Source organism: Euphorbia lathyris, chromosome 4, assembly GCF_963576675.1.
Source record: "Euphorbia lathyris chromosome 4, ddEupLath1.1, whole genome shotgun sequence".
Classification (NCBI taxonomy): Eukaryota; Viridiplantae; Streptophyta; class Magnoliopsida; order Malpighiales; family Euphorbiaceae; genus Euphorbia; species Euphorbia lathyris.
Genome location: NC_088913.1, coordinates 31,260,413 through 31,266,263, shown reverse-complemented (window position 1 = coordinate 31,266,263; position 5,851 = coordinate 31,260,413). Strand labels below are relative to the sequence as shown.

Here is a 5,851-nt window from a genome sequence, read left to right as displayed (position 1 = left end):
GTTAGACCTTTAGTAATGAGCTTTTAAGCTCTGATACCACTTGTTGGTCCCTTATAAGGTTGCAAATATAGTTCCAAGGGGGGGTTAGGAACTATTTTACCTTTTTAAAAAAAAATAATTAGGGCAGATTTCTTTTCTTTGAGAAAAGATTATATAACAGCTGCGCTTAGCAATCAGCAAGACACTGGCTTAGTCAACTAGTGACTAGGACAGCTTCGTTGCTTAGGTCAGGAGATAGCACTTAGAGTCTATTCCTGAACCAACTCGTTGGTAGCGCACAACTCAGCTTGACCTCTTTTACTTGGTCAGTTTTAGTTTGTTTTAAGCAAGCAATGTAAATAAGGAGTTAAGGTTTAGAAATACTTCACTCAGCAGATTTATCCAGGTTCGGCTTCTTCTAAGCCTACGTCCTGTCCCCGGAACACTTCCGAGATTTCAAATCCTCTACTGAGCTCTTTAAAGGTAGAGCCTCAAACCTTTTACAATATCAGCAATTAAGTATGACAAGAGTACCTTCCTCTATACTTCTACTCAATCCTAATCTCTCCGCTGAGTACTTAAAACCGAGTACTCAGCCTCTCCTTTCTACTTCTAGAAATGATAAAGATTTGTCCTAAACAACAATTATTAGAACACCTTAGATGATTGAAGATCAATCACTCTAGACTTTTACATAAATGAGTAAACTTGTAGTGTAAGAATTTGCTTTGCTTTTGATGGAGAACTTTTGTACACGTTTGGTCAGCGTAACGGCTTTAGCTCCAAGTTCTCTCTATTGAATGTGGATTCTGAATGCTCTATTTAAAGAGAGCTGTGAGAGCTTCTGGTTATTTCGAATTTCGAAATAACCGTTGGAGGGAAACGGCTTCATGTCGCTTTCACTCAGTCTGTTCAGCAGTTCTCCTAGCCAATCAGATTCCAGCATCTTCTGTTCTTCGGTCAGTGTGGCAGTATGTTCCTCCAAATCGGGTAATATCAAACAGACAGCTTTCTGCGTCTTCTGTTCTTTACCAACAGAGGAAATACTTGGTCTGGAAGTTGCTTTGTAGTCAGCGGCTGTCTTGTACGCTTTGTCGAGATAGCTCAGCAGCTTCATACCGAAGTTGTCTACGTGGATCTTCTCGATCCTTCTTTGCTCAGCATGCATTTCATTACTTCAACGGCAGCGTTTTGGAGATACGCGGGCTGAGTGATCTTGGGCTTGTTTGACTTGGGCCTTGACTTCCATATAGGGCTTGGGCCTTATGATCTTTATGTCTTATAACAATTATAAACTCAACATTGAACAAACACATTAGTAACAATAAATCAAAGCATTTAAACTTAATGTGTTATAGAATATTTAATTTCACTTAATTAATTTTGTCAAATCAAAATCCTATGGAAAGGTGTTTCAACAGATTGAACTTGACGAAGTTCAAGAAGAAGAAACACCGATTGAAACAACAGAGGCGGTTGAGGTACCCGAAGGAGTCCCATTAGATGAGACTCCAGTGCCACCTATTCGTAGATCACGAAGAGTTCGTGAACTCCCAGTTAGATATGGTTTTCTAGTGGGAGATGATAATGAGGTTCCCGTGTTAGACGACGAACCCGAAAACTACGAAGAGGCTCTTACTAGTCTAGATTCTAAAGCATGGCTTGAGGCCATGGATTCTGAAATGGATTCCATGTATACTAACCAAGTGTGGACTTTGGTTGATCCACCTGAAGGGATAATACCCATTGGGTGCAGGTGGATCTTCAAAAAGAAGACAGACATGGATGGAAAGGTTAGCACCTACAAAGCTAGGTTAGTAGCGAAAGGATATCGTCAGAAGCAAGGAATTGATTATGACGAAACTTTCTCTCTTGTGGCTATGTCCAAATCAATCAGAATCATGCTTGCAATTGCCGCTCACTACGATTATGAGATTTGGCAAATGGATGTGAAAACAGCTTTCCTAAACGAAAACCTGCTTGAGGATGTATATATGATGCAGCCTGAAGGTTTCATATCGAAGGATACAAATAAAGTTTGCAAAATTCAGAGATCCATTTATGGACTCAAGCAAGCATCTAGAAGTTGGAATAAGCGTTTTGACGAAACCATAAAACAATTTGGTTTTGAACAAAATTGCGAAGAAGCTTGCATTTACAAGAAAGCAAGTGGGAGCTCTATAGAATTTCTCATACTATATGTGGACGATATATTATTAATGGGAAATGACATTGCTCTCTTACAGTCAGTGAAAGTATGGTTATCTGGTAACTTCTCAATGAAAGACCTTGGTGAAGCAACTTATATACTTGATATAAAGATCTATAGAGATAGATCGAGAAGACTGCTTGGTCTTTCACAAGCTACATACATTGAAAAGGTGCTAAATCGGTTTAGCATGCTTGAATCGAAACGAGGTAACTTACCCATGTTACATGGAGTAAAGTTAAACAATCATCAATGTCCGAAAACCGATGATGATAAACGACGCATGGCTGTAGTCTCGTACGCCAGCGCAATCGGTTCGATTATGTATGCTATGGTATGCACTAGACGTGACGTAGCGTTCGCGTTATCTGTAACGAGTCGTTACCAAGGGAATCCGGGAGACGAGCATTGGATTGCTGTCAAGAACATTCTTAAGTACTTGAGAAGAACTAAAGATATGTTCCTAGTGTACGGAGAAGGTGATCTAAAAATAGAAGGATTTTCAGACGCAAGTCATCTCACAGATGAGAATGATTATAAATCCCAATCAGGATACCTGTTTATCTTGAATGGGGGCGCGGTCAGTTGGAAGAGTTCCAAGCAGGGAAGCGTAGCTTTCTCTACGACCAAGTCAGAGTATATCGCAGCTGCGGAAGCAGCAAAGGAAGCGGTTTGGATTAGAAAGTTCATTACAGAACTAGGTGTGGTGCCTGACATTGTTAATCCCATTACATTGTACTGTGATAACAATGGAGCCATTGCGCAAGCAAAGGAACCACGGTCTCATAATGCATCCAAGCATTACCTTAAGCGATACCACATCATTAGAGAGATTGTGGCTAGAGGAGATGTGAGAATAGAAAGAGTACCTACAGAGGACAACGTTGCAGATCCGTTGACAAAGCCTTTAACCCAAAGAATACATGATCGTCATTTAACTTCTACTGGGATAAGTTTTAGAAACAATTGGCTTTAGTCCAAGTGGGAGTATGTTGGGGTTTAGTGTCCTATAGACAATTGTTCTAGGATACAAACTTAATGTAAATGAATTGTTCTTTATATCATTTGTTTAATGAGATATATGTTTTATAACTATATAAAGGCAATCCCTTTTAAGAACTAAATAAAGTCTAATAAAAGGAAATCCGTAAGTTTATTTAAAGTGATTATAAAGTGTTCATACAAGCATGAAGTGAGACAAAACTTTATAGTAAACTGATAAACTTAAAACCACCCCAAGTCAAGTGATATGTTTGGGATTGACATATCACTGTTGAGACTTGTATATAACAATGTCGTCTGTCCGACAAAAAGCTGATCTCACAAGCTTCATATATACAGATATCTGGCCAGTTACATAGATCCGATGAAATGTTGTTCATTAGGATTGGGTATCCGATTTGAGATAACAGGATGGGTAGATTCATCCTTGTCACTTGTTCATCTCATTGGTATTAATAGGCATAACTAATCCTCAAACTCAAAGGAATATTAATTGGTATTCTGGATTACGGAATGTGATGCTTTGACTCTGGTGTAACACGATCCTTAACAGAGATGACTCTGGGGTGTGAACAGTAGACGTTGGGTATCACATAAAGTAATTGCGGAGTCGTTATATATTGGATTGAGCATTTATCACTCCCGATAAATGGAAGATACATCCATGGATCGCTTGTGGAAGACTCGACTCTAAATCCTTGCAAGGTGATAGCTTAAGAGTAAGAAATACAGATTTCACTTAACCTATCTTTTTTAGTTGACTCGGCCTGTACAAGTAAAACGAACGTCTCGCTATATGTGACTTGACATCACCCATAGTCATAAGATTCAGTTCAAGGATGTAGTTGATAAAGGATCGAATTATACTGTAACTAATACGGAAAGGTTAACGACAGAATCAACATGTCTTCTTATAGCTCTGGGGGAATGATTACGGACTTGCTAATCACATACTCTGTACATCATTCCGTTATGCAAAGATTAAATATAATTCTTTGAAAATTAATTTAATAACGTTGCATACGGCTAGAAGCAATAAGAACCTAATGGATCACACATAAGACTTGGAACCTAAAAGAGAGATAGATGTTAATTAATTGATAGAAGCCCAATTGAGCCCAATAAGGCCCATGGACATAAGGGGGTCGAAATTCATGTAGTGATATACATGAATAATTAATTTGATTTTGTTAATCCTAATTAGATTAGGAATATGAATTAAATTAAGGGAAAAGTACAAAAATAAACCTTGTGGTTTGGGCCATTTTCAATCATATACTATGTGGTTTAAAAGTTTACAAACTGGTACCTTGAGGTTGATTCCGTTAGCATACAAGGTCTAAAATGACTAACGGTGTTAAAAAAGCTGAGGTGGCAGTCAAAGTCAAAAAATCTAAAGATTATTTTTGTCCATTCATTTATTTTAAATTTTATAATTTATTATATGTTTACAATTTTAAAACTCCCCAATCCGCAATTGACACCACACCTCTGCTCTTTCTCGCCTATCTCTCTTCTCCTGAACCGTCCTCCTCCCCTTCTCTTCTTCGTCCTCCTGCAATGGTAAATAGTGAGATTCTTCCTTTCTTTCTTTAAAGCAGTTCTCTTCTCTTTTACCTGTTCTTTTCGCTCCCAATTCCAATTCCATTTCTAGTTTCCCTTTTTATTTTTTCAATTTCTCAATCAAATCTGGTACTTATTCCCACTCTGTTTTGATTCCTTGTTTTTTTCCACCTTTTTTTGGTCTGTTGCCACATTTTTATTTAACCAAGCCCCCCTTCTCCATCGCCACTCTATTCTATCGCCACCGTCTCTTCCTCTTCTTGTTTGTCTGGATTACATTGTTCTGTTCTTCCTCATTTCGTTACCCTAGAAATGGCCAGAACTGAAGTGGTAGCACTTTACGGTGATGGATCAATCACCGAAGCTAAAAACAAGTCCCCCTTCTCCGTCAAGGTAGGCCTTGCTCAGATGCTCCGCGGCAGTGTTATATGGACGTCGTTAACGCCGAGCAGGCCCGAATCGCTGAGGAAGCAGGAGCTTGTGCAGTTATGGCTTTGGAACGTGTCCCTGCCGATATAAGAACTCAAGGTGGCGTAGCCCGCATGAGCGATCCTCAGCTTATTAAAGAAATTAAACAGTCTGTTACTATACCAGTCATGGCGAAGGCTCGAATCGGACATTTCGTGGAGGCTCAAATTCTTGAAGCCATAGGTGTTGATTATGTCGACGAGAGTGAAGTTCTGACTGTCGCCGACGAAGAAAACCACATAAACAAACACAATTTCCGTATCCCCTTCGTTTACGGTTGCCGGAATTTAGGGGAAGTTGTACGGAGGATACGCGAGGGAGCTGCAATGATTAGAACGAAAGGTGAAGCAGGGACAGGGAATATAATCGAAGCGGTGAGACATGTGAGATCTGTGATGGGAGATATAAGAGTATTGAGGAATCTGTGAGGAGAGCTGAGTTGTCAATTGGGGATTGGAGGAGGTTTTAAAATTTTTAAAATATAATAAATTATAAAATATAAAGTATTTGAAAGGACAAAATTACCCTTAAGATATTTTGACTTTGACTGACACTTCAGCATTTTTAACACCGTTAGATAGAAATGTCTATGTTTGCTAACAGAATCAACCTCAAGGTACCAGTTTGTAA

At 39.0% G+C, this 5,851-nt stretch overlaps 1 pseudogene; it reads left to right on the top strand.

Annotated features, from left to right (window-relative positions):
• Nucleotides 1–5,065: 5,065 nt before the first annotated feature.
• LOC136227547 (probable pyridoxal 5'-phosphate synthase subunit PDX1) lies at nt 5,066–5,649 on the top strand (annotated as a pseudogene).
• The last annotated feature ends 202 nt before the right edge of the window (nt 5,650–5,851 follow it).